Source organism: Ranitomeya imitator, chromosome 4 (assembly GCF_032444005.1).
Source record: "Ranitomeya imitator isolate aRanImi1 chromosome 4, aRanImi1.pri, whole genome shotgun sequence".
In the NCBI taxonomy this organism is placed as follows: Eukaryota; Metazoa; Chordata; class Amphibia; order Anura; family Dendrobatidae; genus Ranitomeya; species Ranitomeya imitator.
Genome location: NC_091285.1, coordinates 661,043,746 through 661,061,069, shown reverse-complemented (window position 1 = coordinate 661,061,069; position 17,324 = coordinate 661,043,746). Strand labels below are relative to the sequence as shown.

General features: G+C 40.6%; 16 non-coding genes across 16 annotated transcripts; all 16 read right to left on the bottom strand.

Annotated features, from left to right (window-relative positions):
• Window positions 1-176: 176 nt before the first annotated feature.
• Window positions 177-249, bottom strand: TRNAK-UUU (transfer RNA lysine (anticodon UUU)). The gene has a single exon. It is a non-coding gene; the product is annotated as a tRNA-Lys (tRNA).
• Window positions 250-1,184: 935 nt separating this feature from the next.
• On the bottom strand, window positions 1,185-1,257 carry TRNAK-UUU (transfer RNA lysine (anticodon UUU)). The gene has a single exon. It is a non-coding gene; the product is annotated as a tRNA-Lys (tRNA).
• Window positions 1,258-2,191: 934 nt separating this feature from the next.
• Window positions 2,192-2,264, bottom strand: TRNAK-UUU (transfer RNA lysine (anticodon UUU)). Its single transcript has one exon. It is a non-coding gene; the product is annotated as a tRNA-Lys (tRNA).
• Window positions 2,265-3,199: 935 nt separating this feature from the next.
• On the bottom strand, window positions 3,200-3,272 carry TRNAK-UUU (transfer RNA lysine (anticodon UUU)). Its single transcript has one exon. It is a non-coding gene; the product is annotated as a tRNA-Lys (tRNA).
• Window positions 3,273-4,207: 935 nt separating this feature from the next.
• On the bottom strand, window positions 4,208-4,280 carry TRNAK-UUU (transfer RNA lysine (anticodon UUU)). The gene has a single exon. It is a non-coding gene; the product is annotated as a tRNA-Lys (tRNA).
• Window positions 4,281-5,215: 935 nt separating this feature from the next.
• TRNAK-UUU (transfer RNA lysine (anticodon UUU)) lies at window positions 5,216-5,288 on the bottom strand. Its single transcript has one exon. It is a non-coding gene; the product is annotated as a tRNA-Lys (tRNA).
• Window positions 5,289-6,222: 934 nt separating this feature from the next.
• TRNAK-UUU (transfer RNA lysine (anticodon UUU)) lies at window positions 6,223-6,295 on the bottom strand. The gene has a single exon. It is a non-coding gene; the product is annotated as a tRNA-Lys (tRNA).
• A 935-nt stretch (window positions 6,296-7,230) lies between these two features.
• On the bottom strand, window positions 7,231-7,303 carry TRNAK-UUU (transfer RNA lysine (anticodon UUU)). Its single transcript has one exon. It is a non-coding gene; the product is annotated as a tRNA-Lys (tRNA).
• Window positions 7,304-8,238: 935 nt separating this feature from the next.
• On the bottom strand, window positions 8,239-8,311 carry TRNAK-UUU (transfer RNA lysine (anticodon UUU)). The gene has a single exon. It is a non-coding gene; the product is annotated as a tRNA-Lys (tRNA).
• Window positions 8,312-9,246: 935 nt separating this feature from the next.
• Window positions 9,247-9,319, bottom strand: TRNAK-UUU (transfer RNA lysine (anticodon UUU)). Its single transcript has one exon. It is a non-coding gene; the product is annotated as a tRNA-Lys (tRNA).
• A 935-nt stretch (window positions 9,320-10,254) lies between these two features.
• On the bottom strand, window positions 10,255-10,327 carry TRNAK-UUU (transfer RNA lysine (anticodon UUU)). Its single transcript has one exon. It is a non-coding gene; the product is annotated as a tRNA-Lys (tRNA).
• A 935-nt stretch (window positions 10,328-11,262) lies between these two features.
• Window positions 11,263-11,335, bottom strand: TRNAK-UUU (transfer RNA lysine (anticodon UUU)). Its single transcript has one exon. It is a non-coding gene; the product is annotated as a tRNA-Lys (tRNA).
• An 890-nt stretch (window positions 11,336-12,225) lies between these two features.
• Window positions 12,226-12,298, bottom strand: TRNAK-UUU (transfer RNA lysine (anticodon UUU)). The gene has a single exon. It is a non-coding gene; the product is annotated as a tRNA-Lys (tRNA).
• A 935-nt stretch (window positions 12,299-13,233) lies between these two features.
• Window positions 13,234-13,306, bottom strand: TRNAK-UUU (transfer RNA lysine (anticodon UUU)). Its single transcript has one exon. It is a non-coding gene; the product is annotated as a tRNA-Lys (tRNA).
• Window positions 13,307-14,241: 935 nt separating this feature from the next.
• Window positions 14,242-14,314, bottom strand: TRNAK-UUU (transfer RNA lysine (anticodon UUU)). The gene has a single exon. It is a non-coding gene; the product is annotated as a tRNA-Lys (tRNA).
• Window positions 14,315-15,249: 935 nt separating this feature from the next.
• TRNAK-UUU (transfer RNA lysine (anticodon UUU)) lies at window positions 15,250-15,322 on the bottom strand. The gene has a single exon. It is a non-coding gene; the product is annotated as a tRNA-Lys (tRNA).
• Window positions 15,323-17,324: the final 2,002 nt, after the last annotated feature.

Sequence of the window (17,324 nt, the reverse complement as noted above, 5' to 3'; positions counted from 1 at the left end):
AAAAAGCAACCGAGCAGAACATGGTCACGGCTCTATACTGTCATAAACTAGCTGAAATCAAAGAAACTACGGTAACCAAGATATTTTTCTGAATAGTCACCATCATTTGTTTTTCAGTAGTTTTCTCACATCCTTAAATTATAGCGTTTATTGTTTTCCGCTTTATTAAAAGCATCCGCCCGAACAGGGACTTGAACCCTGGACCCTCAGATTAAAAGTCTGATGCTCTACCGACTGAGCTATCCGGGCTCTGTATCGAGTCGTGACTGAATACCGCCAAACCGTCACCATATACTAACAACAAATGTGATAAAATATCGCCAAACCACCACCACATAATAACACCAAATAGTGACTGAATACCGCCATACAAACACCACATAATAACACTGTAAACTGACTGAATATCGCCATGCAACACAAACATAATAACCTAAAATAGCGACAGAATACTGCCATACCATCACCACATAATAACAGCATATAATGACTGAACACCGCCATACAATTACCACATAAAATCACCAAATAGTGACTGAACACCATCCCAACATAAAAACACCAAATAATGACTGATTACCACAATACCATGACCACATAATAACACAAAATAGTGACTGAATACCGCCATACTAAGTTACACCCACTTTACTCTCGTGATGACCTCACGTGAGTCTGCTTGTGGGATGCCCTCAGCCGTTCAGAATTTTATGAAATTCCCAACTTATGTGATATCTTTACCCCTGAAGATCGCAAAAGGTTGAGATCGCCGCCATATCTTTTATCAGGATTTTACCACTACCCAGAGACCAAACATCACATGGCTGTTGTTAGCGATCTGTCTACTATTGATTTGTGGCTTATAGGCAGGAGTTACAGTTATGAAAATAAGCATCTTCTGAATATCACCATAACAGAACCAAGTAATAGTGCTAAACAGTGACTGAGTACCATCATACCATAGCCATGGTACATAACATTACCAGTGATCACTTGCTGCTGGTGCCAAAAAAGCAACCGAGCAGAACATGGTCACGGCTCTATACTGTCATAAACTAGCTGAAATCAAAGAAACTACGGTAACCAAGATATTTTTCTGAATAGTCACCATCATTTGTTTTTCAGTAGTTTTCTCACATCCTTAAATTATAGCGTTTATTGTTTTCCGCTTTATTAAAAGCATCCGCCCGAACAGGGACTTGAACCCTGGACCCTCAGATTAAAAGTCTGATGCTCTACCGACTGAGCTATCCGGGCTCTGTATCGAGTCGTGACTGAATACCGCCAAACCGTCACCATATACTAACAACAAATGTGATAAAATATCGCCAAACCACCACCACATAATAACACCAAATAGTGACTGAATACCGCCATACAATCACCACATAATAACACTGTAAACTGACTGAATATCGCCATGCAACACAAACATAATAACCTAAAATAGCGACAGAAACTGCCATACCATCACCACATAATAACAGCATATAATGACTGAACACCGCCATACAATTACCACATAAAATCACCAAATAGTGACTGATCACCATCCCAACATAAAAACACCAAATAATGACTGATTACCACAATACCATGACCACATAATAACACAAAATAGTGACTGAATACCGCCATACTAAGTTACACCCACTTTACTCTCGTGATGACCTCACGTGAGTCTGCTTGCGGGATGCCCTCAGCCGTTCAGAATTTTATGAAATTCCCAACTTATGTGATATCTTTACCCCTGAAGATCGCAAAAGGTTCAGATCGCCGCCATATCTTTTATCAGGATTTTACCACTACCCAGAGACCAAACATCACATGGCTGTTGTTAGCGATCTGTCTACTATTGATTTGTGGCTTATAGGCAGGAGTTACAGTTATGAAAATAAGCATCTTCTGAATATCACCATAACAGAACCAAGTAATAGTGCTAAACAGTGACTGAGTACCATCATACCATAGCCATGGTACATAACATTACCAGTGATCACTTGCTGCTGGTGCCAAAAAAGCAACCGAGCAGAACATGGTCACGGCTCTATACTGTCATAAACTAGCTGAAATCAAAGAAACTACGGTAACCAAGATATTTTTCTGAATAGTCACCATCATTTGTTTTTCAGTAGTTTTCTCACATCCTTAAATTATAGCGTTTATTGTTTTCCGCTTTATTAAAAGCATCCGCCCGAACAGGGACTTGAACCCTGGACCCTCAGATTAAAAGTCTGATGCTCTACCGACTGAGCTATCCGGGCTCTGTATCGAGTCGTGACTGAATACCGCCAAACCGTCACCATATACTAACAACAAATGTGATAAAATATCGCCAAACCACCACCACATAATAACACCAAATAGTGACTGAATACCGCCATACAATCACCACATAATAACACTGTAAACTGACTGAATATCGCCATGCAACACAAACATAATAACCTAAAATAGCGACAGAATACTGCCATACCATCACCACATAATAACAGCATATAATGACTGAACACCGCCATACAATTACCACATAAAATCACCAAATAGTGACTGAACACCATCCCAACATAAAAACACCAAATAATGACTGATTACCACAATACCATGACCACATAATAACACAAAATAGTGACTGAATACCGCCATACTAAGTTACACCCACTTTACTCTCGTGATGACCTCACGTGAGTCTGCTTGTGGGATGCCCTCAGCCGTTCAGAATTTTATGAAATTCCCAACTTATGTGATATCTTTACCCCTGAAGATCGCAAAAGGTTGAGATCGCCGCCATATCTTTTATCAGGATTTTACCACTACCCAGAGACCAAACATCACATGGCTGTTGTTAGCGATCTGTCTACTATTGATTTGTGGCTTATAGGCAGGAGCTACAGTTATGAAAATAAGCATCTTCTGAATATCACCATAACAGAACCAAGTAATAGTGCTAAACAGTGACTGAGTACCATCATACCATAGCCATGTTACATAACATTACCAGTGATCACTTGCTGCTGGTGCCAAAAAAGCAACCGAGCAGAACATGGTCACGGCTCTATACTGTCATAAACTAGCTGAAATCAAAGAAACTACGGTAACCAAGATATTTTTCTGAATAGTCACCATCATTTGTTTTTCAGTAGTTTTCTCACATCCTTAAATTATAGCGTTTATTGTTTTCCGCTTTATTAAAAGCATCCGCCCGAACAGGGACTTGAACCCTGGACCCTCAGATTAAAAGTCTGATGCTCTACCGACTGAGCTATCCGGGCTCTGTATCGAGTCGTGACTGAATACCGCCAAACCGTCACCATATACTAACAACAAATGTGATAAAATATCGCCAAACCACCACCACATAATAACACCAAATAGTGACTGAATACCGCCATACAATCACCACATAATAACACTGTAAACTGACTGAATATCGCCATGCAACACAAACATAATAACCTAAAATAGCGACAGAATACTGCCATACCATCACCACATAATAACAGCATATAATGACTGAACACCGCCATACAATTACCACATAAAATCACCAAATAGTGACTGAACACCATCCCAACATAAAAACACCAAATAATGACTGATTACCACAATACCATGACCACGTAATAACACAAAATAGTGACTGAATACCGCCATACTAAGTTACACCCACTTTACTCTCGTGATGACCTCACGTGAGTCTGCTTGTGGGATGCCCTCAGCCGTTCAGAATTTTATGAAATTCCCAACTTATGTGATATCTTTACCCCTGAAGATCGCAAAAGGTTCAGATCGCCGCCATATCTTTTATCAGGATTTTACCACTACCCAGAGACCAAACATCACATGGCTGTTGTTAGCGATCTGTCTACTATTGATTTGTGGCTTATAGGCAGGAGTTACAGTTATGAAAATAAGCATCTTCTGAATATCACCATAACAGAACCAAGTAATAGTGCTAAACAGTGACTGAGTACCATCATACCATAGCCATGGTACATAACATTACCAGTGATCACTTGCTGCTGGTGCCAAAAAAGCAACCGAGCAGAACATGGTCACGGCTCTATACTGTCATAAACTAGCTGAAATCAAAGAAACTACGGTAACCAAGATATTTTTCTGAATAGTCACCATCATTTGTTTTTCAGTAGTTTTCTCACATCCTTAAATTATAGCGTTTATTGTTTTCCGCTTTATTAAAAGCATCCGCCCGAACAGGGACTTGAACCCTGGACCCTCAGATTAAAAGTCTGATGCTCTACCGACTGAGCTATCCGGGCTCTGTATCGAGTCGTGACTGAATACCGCCAAACCGTCACCATATACTAACAACAAATGTGATAAAATATCGCCAAACCACCACCACATAATAACACCAAATAGTGACTGAATACCGCCATACAAACACCACATAATAACACTGTAAACTGACTGAATATCGCCATGCAACACAAACATAATAACCTAAAATAGCGACAGAATACTGCCATACCATCACCACATAATAACAGCATATAATGACTGAACACCGCCATACAATTACCACATAAAATCACCAAATAGTGACTGAACACCATCCCAACATAAAAACACCAAATAATGACTGATTACCACAATACCATGACCACATAATAACACAAAATAGTGACTGAATACCGCCATACTAAGTTACACCCACTTTACTCTCGTGATGACCTCACGTGAGTCTGCTTGTGGGATGCCCTCAGCCGTTCAGAATTTTATGAAATTCCCAACTTATGTGATATCTTTACCCCTGAAGATCGCAAAAGGTTGAGATCGCCGCCATATCTTTTATCAGGATTTTACCACTACCCAGAGACCAAACATCACATGGCTGTTGTTAGCGATCTGTCTACTATTGATTTGTGGCTTATAGGCAGGAGTTACAGTTATGAAAATAAGCATCTTCTGAATATCACCATAACAGAACCAAGTAATAGTGCTAAACAGTGACTGAGTACCATCATACCATAGCCATGGTACATAACATTACCAGTGATCACTTGCTGCTGGTGCCAAAAAAGCAACCGAGCAGAACATGGTCACGGCTCTATACTGTCATAAACTAGCTGAAATCAAAGAAACTACGGTAACCAAGATATTTTTCTGAATAGTCACCATCATTTGTTTTTCAGTAGTTTTCTCACATCCTTAAATTATAGGGTTTATTGTTTTCCGCTTTATTAAAAGCATCCGCCCGAACAGGGACTTGAACCCTGGACCCTCAGATTAAAAGTCTGATGCTCTACCGACTGAGCTATCCGGGCTCTGTATCGAGTCGTGACTGAATACCGCCAAACCGTCACCATATACTAACAACAAATGTGATAAAATATCGCCAAACCACCACCACATAATAACACCAAATAGTGACTGAATACCGCCATACAATCACCACATAATAACACTGTAAACTGACTGAATATCGCCATGCAACACAAACATAATAACCTAAAATAGCGACAGAAACTGCCATACCATCACCACATAATAACAGCATATAATGACTGAACACCGCCATACAATTACCACATAAAATCACCAAATAGTGACTGATCACCATCCCAACATAAAAACACCAAATAATGACTGATTACCACAATACCATGACCACATAATAACACAAAATAGTGACTGAATACCGCCATACTAAGTTACACCCACTTTACTCTCGTGATGACCTCACGTGAGTCTGCTTGCGGGATGCCCTCAGCCGTTCAGAATTTTATGAAATTCCCAACTTATGTGATATCTTTACCCCTGAAGATCGCAAAAGGTTCAGATCGCCGCCATATCTTTTATCAGGATTTTACCACTACCCAGAGACCAAACATCACATGGCTGTTGTTAGCGATCTGTCTACTATTGATTTGTGGCTTATAGGCAGGAGTTACAGTTATGAAAATAAGCATCTTCTGAATATCACCATAACAGAACCAAGTAATAGTGCTAAACAGTGACTGAGTACCATCATACCATAGCCATGGTACATAACATTACCAGTGATCACTTGCTGCTGGTGCCAAAAAAGCAACCGAGCAGAACATGGTCACGGCTCTATACTGTCATAAACTAGCTGAAATCAAAGAAACTACGGTAACCAAGATATTTTTCTGAATAGTCACCATCATTTGTTTTTCAGTAGTTTTCTCACATCCTTAAATTATAGCGTTTATTGTTTTCCGCTTTATTAAAAGCATCCGCCCGAACAGGGACTTGAACCCTGGACCCTCAGATTAAAAGTCTGATGCTCTACCGACTGAGCTATCCGGGCTCTGTATCGAGTCGTGACTGAATACCGCCAAACCGTCACCATATACTAACAACAAATGTGATAAAATATCGCCAAACCACCACCACATAATAACACCAAATAGTGACTGAATACCGCCATACAATCACCACATAATAACACTGTAAACTGACTGAATATCGCCATGCAACACAAACATAATAACCTAAAATAGCGACAGAATACTGCCATACCATCACCACATAATAACAGCATATAATGACTGAACACCGCCATACAATTACCACATAAAATCACCAAATAGTGACTGAACACCATCCCAACATAAAAACACCAAATAATGACTGATTACCACAATACCATGACCACATAATAACACAAAATAGTGACTGAATACCGCCATACTAAGTTACACCCACTTTACTCTCGTGATGACCTCACGTGAGTCTGCTTGTGGGATGCCCTCAGCCGTTCAGAATTTTATGAAATTCCCAACTTATGTGATATCTTTACCCCTGAAGATCGCAAAAGGTTGAGATCGCCGCCATATCTTTTATCAGGATTTTACCACTACCCAGAGACCAAACATCACATGGCTGTTGTTAGCGATCTGTCTACTATTGATTTGTGGCTTATAGGCAGGAGCTACAGTTATGAAAATAAGCATCTTCTGAATATCACCATAACAGAACCAAGTAATAGTGCTAAACAGTGACTGAGTACCATCATACCATAGCCATGTTACATAACATTACCAGTGATCACTTGCTGCTGGTGCCAAAAAAGCAACCGAGCAGAACATGGTCACGGCTCTATACTGTCATAAACTAGCTGAAATCAAAGAAACTACGGTAACCAAGATATTTTTCTGAATAGTCACCATCATTTGTTTTTCAGTAGTTTTCTCACATCCTTAAATTATAGCGTTTATTGTTTTCCGCTTTATTAAAAGCATCCGCCCGAACAGGGACTTGAACCCTGGACCCTCAGATTAAAAGTCTGATGCTCTACCGACTGAGCTATCCGGGCTCTGTATCGAGTCGTGACTGAATACCGCCAAACCGTCACCATATACTAACAACAAATGTGATAAAATATCGCCAAACCACCACCACATAATAACACCAAATAGTGACTGAATACCGCCATACAATCACCACATAATAACACTGTAAACTGACTGAATATCGCCATGCAACACAAACATAATAACCTAAAATAGCGACAGAATACTGCCATACCATCACCACATAATAACAGCATATAATGACTGAACACCGCCATACAATTACCACATAAAATCACCAAATAGTGACTGAACACCATCCCAACATAAAAACACCAAATAATGACTGATTACCACAATACCATGACCACGTAATAACACAAAATAGTGACTGAATACCGCCATACTAAGTTACACCCACTTTACTCTCGTGATGACCTCACGTGAGTCTGCTTGTGGGATGCCCTCAGCCGTTCAGAATTTTATGAAATTCCCAACTTATGTGATATCTTTACCCCTGAAGATCGCAAAAGGTTGAGATCGCCGCCATATCTTTTATCAGGATTTTACCACTACCCAGAGACCAAACATCACATGGCTGTTGTTAGCGATCTGTCTACTATTGATTTGTGGCTTATAGGCAGGAGTTACAGTTATGAAAATAAGCATCTTCTGAATATCACCATAACAGAACCAAGTAATAGTGCTAAACAGTGACTGAGTACCATCATACCATAGCCATGGTACATAACATTACCAGTGATCACTTGCTGCTGGTGCCAAAAAAGCAACCGAGCAGAACATGGTCATGGCTCTATACTGTCATAAACTAGCTGAAATCAAAGAAACTACGGTAACCAAGATATTTTTCTGAATAGTCACCATCATTTGTTTTTCAGTAGTTTTCTCACATCCTTAAATTATAGCGTTTATTGTTTTCCGCTTTATTAAAAGCATCCGCCCGAACAGGGACTTGAACCCTGGACCCTCAGATTAAAAGTCTGATGCTCTACCGACTGAGCTATCCGGGCTCTGTATCGAGTCGTGACTGAATACCGCCAAACCGTCACCATATACTAACAACAAATGTGATAAAATATCGCCAAACCACCACCACATAATAACACCAAATAGTGACTGAATACCGCCATACAATCACCACATAATAACACTGTAAACTGACTGAATATCGCCATGCAACACAAACATAATAACCTAAAATAGCGACAGAATACTGCCATACCATCACCACATAATAACAGCATATAATGACTGAACACCGCCATACAATTACCACATAAAATCACCAAATAGTGACTGAACACCATCCCAACATAAAAACACCAAATAATGACTGATTACCACAATACCATGACCACATAATAACACAAAATAGTGACTGAATACCGCCATACTAAGTTACACCCACTTTACTCTCGTGATGACCTCACGTGAGTCTGCTTGTGGGATGCCCTCAGCCGTTCAGAATTTTATGAAATTCCCAACTTATGTGATATCTTTACCCCTGAAGATCGCAAAAGGTTGAGATCGCCGCCATATCTTTTATCAGGATTTTACCACTACCCAGAGACCAAACATCACATGGCTGTTGTTAGCGATCTGTCTACTATTGATTTGTGGCTTATAGGCAGGAGCTACAGTTATGAAAATAAGCATCTTCTGAATATCACCATAACAGAACCAAGTAATAGTGCTAAACAGTGACTGAGTACCATCATACCATAGCCATGGTACATAACATTACCAGTGATCACTTGCTGCTGGTGCCAAAAAAGCAACCGAGCAGAACATGGTCATGGCTCTATACTGTCATAAACTAGCTGAAATCAAAGAAACTACGGTAACCAAGATATTTTTCTGAATAGTCACCATCATTTGTTTTTCAGTAGTTTTCTCACATCCTTAAATTATAGCGTTTATTGTTTTCCGTTTTATTAAAAGCATCCGCCCGAACAGGGACTTGAACCCTGGACCCTCAGATTAAAAGTCTGATGCTCTACCGACTGAGCTATCCGGGCTCTGTATCGAGTCGTGACTGAATACCGCCAAACCGTCACCATATACTAACAACAAATGTGATAAAATATCGCCAAACCACCACCACATAATAACACCAAATAGTGACTGAATACCGCCATACAATCACCACATAATAACACTGTAAACTGACTGAATATCGCCATGCAACACAAACATAATAACCTAAAATAGCGACAGAATACTGCCATACCATCACCACATAATAACAGCATATAATGACTGAACACCGCCATACAATTACCACATAAAATCACCAAATAGTGACTGAACACCATCCCAACATAAAAACACCAAATAATGACTGATTACCACAATACCATGACCACATAATAACACAAAATAGTGACTGAATACCGCCATACTAAGTTACACCCACTTTACTCTCGTGATGACCTCACGTGAGTCTGCTTGTGGGATGCCCTCAGCCGTTCAGAATTTTATGAAATTCCCAACTTATGTGATATCTTTACCCCTGAAGATCGCAAAAGGTTGAGATCGCTGCCATATCTTTTATCAGGATTTTACCACTACCCAGAGACCAAACATCACATGGCTGTTGTTAGCGATCTGTCTACTATTGATTTGTGGCTTATAGGCAGGAGTTACAGTTATGAAAATAAGCATCTTCTGAATATCACCATAACAGAACCAAGTAATAGTGCTAAACAGTGACTGAGTACCATCATACCATAGCCATGGTACATAACATTACCAGTGATCACTTGCTGCTGGTGCCAAAAAAGCAACCGAGCAGAACATGGTCACGGCTCTATACTGTCATAAACTAGCTGAAATCAAAGAAACTACGGTAACCAAGATATTTTTCTGAATAGTCACCATCATTTGTTTTTCAGTAGTTTTCTCACATCCTTAAATTATAGCGTTTATTGTTTTCCGCTTTATTAAAAGCATCCGCCCGAACAGGGACTTGAACCCTGGACCCTCAGATTAAAAGTCTGATGCTCTACCGACTGAGCTATCCGGGCTCTGTATTGAGTCGTGACTGAATACCGCCAAACCGTCACCATATACTAACAACAAATGTGATAAAATATCGCCAAACCACCACCACATAATAACACCAAATAGTGACTGAATACCGCCATACAATCACCACATAATAACACTGTAAACTGACTGAATATCGCCATGCAACACAAACATAATAACCTAAAATAGCGACAGAATACTGCCATACCATCACCACATAATAACAGCATATAATGACTGAACACCGCCATACAATTACCACATAAAATCACCAAATAGTGACTGAACACCATCCCAACATAAAAACACCAAATAATGACTGATTACCACAATACCATGACCACATAATAACACAAAATAGTGACTGAATACCGCCATACTAAGTTACACCCACTTTACTCTCGTGATGACCTCACGTGAGTCTGCTTGTGGGATGCCCTCAGCCGTTCAGAATTTTATGAAATTCCCAACTTATGTGATATCTTTACCCCTGAAGATCGCAAAAGGTTCAGATCGCCGCCATATCTTTTATCAGGATTTTACCACTACCCAGAGACCAAACATCACATGGCTGTTGTTAGCGATCTGTCTACTATTGATTTGTGGCTTATAGGCAGGAGTTACAGTTATGAAAATAAGCATCTTCTGAATATCACCATAACAGAACCAAGTAATAGTGCTAAACAGTGACTGAGTACCATCATACCATAGCCATGGTACATAACATTACCAGTGATCACTTGCTGCTGGTGCCAAAAAAGCAACCGAGCAGAACATGGTCACGGCTCTATACTGTCATAAACTAGCTGAAATCAAAGAAACTACGGTAACCAAGATATTTTTCTGAATAGTCACCATCATTTGTTTTTCAGTAGTTTTCTCACATCCTTAAATTATAGCGTTTATTGTTTTCCGCTTTATTAAAAGCATCCGCCCGAACAGGGACTTGAACCCTGGACCCTCAGATTAAAAGTCTGATGCTCTACCGACTGAGCTATCCGGGCTCTGTATCGAGTCGTGACTGAATACCGCCAAACCGTCACCATATACTAACAACAAATGTGATAAAATATCGCCAAACCACCACCACATAATAACACCAAATAGTGACTGAATACCGCTATACAATCACCACATAATAACACTGTAAACTGACTGAATATCGCCATGCAACACAAACATAATAACCTAAAATAGCGACAGAATACTGCCATACCATCACCACATAATAACAGCATATAATGACTGAACACCGCCATACAATTACCACATAAAATCACCAAATAGTGACTGAACACCATCCCAACATAAAAACACCAAATAATGACTGAATACCGCCATACTAAGTTACACCCACTTTACTCTCGTGATGACCTCACGTGAGTCTGCTTGTGGGATGCCCTCAGCCGTTCAGAATTTTATGAAATTCCCAACTTATGTGATATCTTTACCCCTGAAGATCGCAAAAGGTTCAGATCGCCGCCATATCTTTTATCAGGATTTTACCACTACCCAGAGACCAAACATCACATGGCTGTTGTTAGCGATCTGTCTACTATTGATTTGTGGCTTATAGGCAGGAGTTACAGTTATGAAAATAAGCATCTTCTGAATATCACCATAACAGAACCAAGTAATAGTGCTAAACAGTGACTGAGTACCATCATACCATAGCCATGGTACATAACATTACCAGTGATCACTTGCTGCTGGTGCCAAAAAAGCAACCGAGCAGAACATGGTCACGGCTCTATACTGTCATAAACTAGCTGAAATCAAAGAAACTACGGTAACCAAGATATTTTTCTGAATAGTCACCATCATTTGTTTTTCAGTAGTTTTCTCACATCCTTAAATTATAGCGTTTATTGTTTTCCGCTTTATTAAAAGCATCCGCCCGAACAGGGACTTGAACCCTGGACCCTCAGATTAAAAGTCTGATGCTCTACCGACTGAGCTATCCGGGCTCTGTATCGAGTCGTGACTGAATACCGCCAAACCGTCACCATATACTAACAACAAATGTGATAAAATATCGCCAAACCACCACCACATAATAACACGAAATAGTGACTGAATACCGCCATACAATCACCACATAATAACACTGTAAACTGACTGAATATCGCCATGCAACACAAACATAATAACCTAAAATAGCGACAGAATACTGCCATACCATCACCACATAATAACAGCATATAATGACTGAACACCGCCATACAATTACCACATAAAATCACCAAATAGTGACTGAACACCATCCCAACATAAAAACACCAAATAATGACTGATTACCACAATACCATGACCACATAATAACACAAAATAGTGACTGAATACCGCCATACTAAGTTACACCCACTTTACTCTCGTGATGACCTCACGTGAGTCTGCTTGTGGGATGCCCTCAGCCGTTCAGAATTTTATGAAATTCCCAACTTATGTGATATCTTTACCCCTGAAGATCGCAAAAGGTTCAGATCGCCGCCATATCTTTTATCAGGATTTTACCACTACCCAGAGACCAAACATCACATGGCTGTTGTTAGCGATCTGTCTACTATTGATTTGTGGCTTATAGGCAGGAGTTACAGTTATGAAAATAAGCATCTTCTGAATATCACCATAACAGAACCAAGTAATAGTGCTAAACAGTGACTGAGTACCATCATACCATAGCCATGGTACATAACATTACCAGTGATCACTTGCTGCTGGTGCCAAAAAAGCAACCGAGCAGAACATGGTCACGGCTCTATACTGTCATAAACTAGCTGAAATCAAAGAAACTACGGTAACCAAGATATTTTTCTGAATAGTCACCATCATTTGTTTTTCAGTAGTTTTCTCACATCCTTAAATTATAGCGTTTATTGTTTTCCGCTTTATTAAAAGCATCCGCCCGAACAGGGACTTGAACCCTGGACCCTCAGATTAAAAGTCTGATGCTCTACCGACTGAGCTATCCGGGCTCTGTATCGAGTCGTGACTGAATACCGCCAAACCGTCACCATATACTAACAACAAATGTGATAAAATATCGCCAAACCACCACCACATAATAACACGAAATAGTGACTGAATACCGCCATACAATCACCACATAATAACACTGTAAACTGACTGAATATCGCCATGCAACACAAACATAATAACCTAAAATAGCGACAGAATACTGCCATACCATCACCACATAATAACAGCATATAATGACTGAACACCGCCATACAATTACCACATAAAATCACCAAATAGTGACTGAACACCATCCCAACATAAAAACACCAAATAATGACTGATTACCACAATACCATGACCACATAATAACACAAAATAGTGACTGAATACCGCCATACTAAGTTACACCCACTTTACTCTCGTGATGACCTCACGTGAGTCTGCTTGTGGGATGCCCTCAGCCGTTCAGAATTTTATGAAATTCCCAACTTATGTGATATCTTTACCCCTGAAGATCGCAAAAGGTTCAGATCGCCGCCATATCTTTTATCAGGATTTTACCACTACCCAGAGACCAAACATCACATGGCTGTTGTTAGCGATCTGTCTACTATTGATTTGTGGCTTATAGGCAGGAGTTACAGTTATGAAAATAAGCATCTTCTGAATATCACCATAACAGAACCAAGTAATAGTGCTAAACAGTGACTGAGTACCATCATACCATAGCCATCGTACATAACATTACCAGTGATCACTTGCTGCTGGTGCCAAAAAAGCAACCGAGCAGAACATGGTCACGGCTCTATACTGTCATAAACTAGCTGAAATCAAAGAAACTACGGTAACCAAAATATTTTTCTGAATAGTCACCATCATTTGTTTTTCAGTAGTTTTCTCACATCCTTAAATTATAGCGTTTATTGTTTTCCGCTTTATTAAAAGCATCCGCCCGAACAGGGACTTGAACCCTGGACCCTCAGATTAAAAGTCTGATGCTCTACCGACTGAGCTATCCGGGCTTTGTATCGAGTCGTGACTGAATACCGCCAAACCGTCACCATATACCAACAACAAATGTGATAAAATATCGCCAAACCACCACCACATAATAACACCAAATAGTGACTGAATACCGCCATACAATCACCACATAATAACACTGTAAACTGACTGAATATCGCCATGCAACACAAACATAATAACCTAAAATAGCGACAGAATACTGCCATACCATCACCACATAATAACAGCATATAATGACTGAACACCGCCATACAATTACCACATAAAATCACCAAATAGTGACTGAACACCATCCCAACATAAAAACACCAAATAATGACTGATTACCACAATACCATGACCACATAATAACACAAAATAGTGACTGAATACCGCCATACTAAGTTACACCCACTTTACTCTCGTGATGACCTCACGTGAGTCTGCTTGTGGGATGCCCTCAGCCGTTCAGAATTTTATGAAATTCCCAACTTATGTGATATCTTTACCCCTGAAGATCGCAAAAGGTTGAGATCGCCGCCATATCTTTTATCAGGATTTTACCACTACCCAGAGACCAAACATCACATGGCTGTTGTTAGCGATCTGTCTACTATTGATTTGTGGCTTATAGGCAGGAGTTACAGTTATGAAAATAAGCATCTTCTGAATATCACCATAACAGAACCAAGTAATAGTGCTAAACAGTGACTGAGTACCATCACACCATAGCCATGGTACATAACATTACCAGTGATCACTTGCTGCTGGTGCCAAAAAAGCAACCGAGCAGAACATGGTCACGGCTCTATACTGTCATAAACTAGCTGAAATCAAAGAAACTACGGTAACCAAGATATTTTTCTGAATAGTCACCATCATTTGTTTTTCAGTAGTTTTCTCACATCCTTAAATTATAGCGTTTATTGTTTTCCGCTTTATTAAAAGCATCCGCCCGAACAGGGACTTGAACCCTGGACCCTCAGATTAAAAGTCTGATGCTCTACCGACTGAGCTATCCGGGCTTTGTATCGAGTCGTGACTGAATACCGCCAAACCGTCACCATATACCAACAACAAATGTGATAAAATATCGCCAAACCACCACCACATAATAACACCAAATAGTGACTGAATACCGCCATACAATCACCACATAATAACACTGTAAACTGACTGAATATCGCCATGCAACACAAACATAATAACCTAAAATAGCGACAGAATACTGCCATACCATCACCACATAATAACAGCATATAATGACTGAACACCGCCATACAATTACCACATAAAATCACCAAATAGTGACTGAACACCATCCCAACATAAAAACACCAAATAATGACTGATTACCACAATACCATGACCACATAATAACACAAAATAGTGACTGAATACCGCCATACTAAGTTACACCCACTTTACTCTCGTGATGACCTCACGTGAGTCTGCTTGTGGGATGCCCTCAGCCGTTCAGAATTTTATGAAATTCCCAACTTATGTGATATCTTTACCCCTGAAGATCGCAAAAGGTTGAGATCGCTGCCATATCTTTTATCAGGATTTTACCACTACCCAGAGACCAAACATCACATGACATAGGGTATACGTGAGTTCCGTGACCTGGAAAAAATTACCCCAACCCCCTTAAACAGATCTCTTAACAATCTAAAGAATAAACTTCTAACGTACTCAAAACAGCAGACGGAGACATATGTTGGATTTAATTGGCCACAGCAGCCATTTTATTAAATAAAAGATAACAGAACTTTTATGACAACCCAGAATAGGAGGGGCGGTCCTCGAAGCCCCAAAGTTATAAAAAACTCAGTATCCCAAAAACTCCACAATGTTCAGCCCAGGATGAGTCTTACCCCCAGCCGTAAAGCACCAGCTCAGGGATAGATAACAACCAATCCTGGTCCACCGAACCCACCCCCATGCCAGGGGTCCATAAATCCACCTCACGCGGAATAACCGTACCGCGCCTTGTTAAATTCTCTCATGGGGTGTCCAGGACCTCTCAAGATCCCCACCCCATTGAACCACGATTTACCATTTCCACCGACTTCGAGGACTTCCACCCCCGCCACGAACACGAATGGCCTGACACCTTAGCCATTCATGTCCCTCCACACCTTCAAGCTTAATTCAATGCCACTACGGATAGCCAAACACCACATATCATTACCCACCGCGTTCAGGTGCACGCCATCAGCTCTCCAGTAAGCTCCTTGACCCGATTCCAAGTCCACATGTCTCACGGCCAGCGCGCCATTCCTCACCATAAACCGAGATATGGCCCTGTTTATTTTAATCCGGGCCCTGTTCACCCCCTCGTGTGATCTAGCACCTCTCCATCTTTTACGGGGAATGATGTCGGACCACACCAACAACACTTTTGGAAACATGACCCAGAACCTCAGGATATCGAATTTGATATCCTTAATCAGCTCCCTACAAGACCGTTTAGCCAAATCATTCCCCCCTAAATGTATCACCACGATCTCCGGCACTCTATCCAGTCTAACAAAACGATGAAATTCAGGTAACCATTCCTTCCACACCATCCCCCTTTTACCGATCCATCGTAAAGTCACTGTCTCTCGAGAAAGACCCAACTGACGACCGTCCGGACGAACCGCAGCACGCAACGCAGCCCATACAACATACGAATGCCCCATGATCCAGACGAGCATCGGATCAGGCCCTGCAACACAGAAAGAAAGGCAACAAACAATTAACTTAACACAGCTTCTAACTCACAATAGGTTTGGGCGAACATACGACTGGAATCTTGAAGATTCCCACCTCCCAATTCTCCGAACCACATCCTCACCAAGGCCCCACCTAGCGGCCTCAGTCGCTGCCCCGATCCTGAAGGAGTGACCACTATATTGTGTTGCAGGTAAGCCCGCTGCCGCCAAACATTTCCTAAAAACAGAAATAAACTGAAAACGGGACAAGAAAGACCCATTTTCGTGCACCAAGAATGGCTCGTCTAACACCCCGCCCTTTGCCATG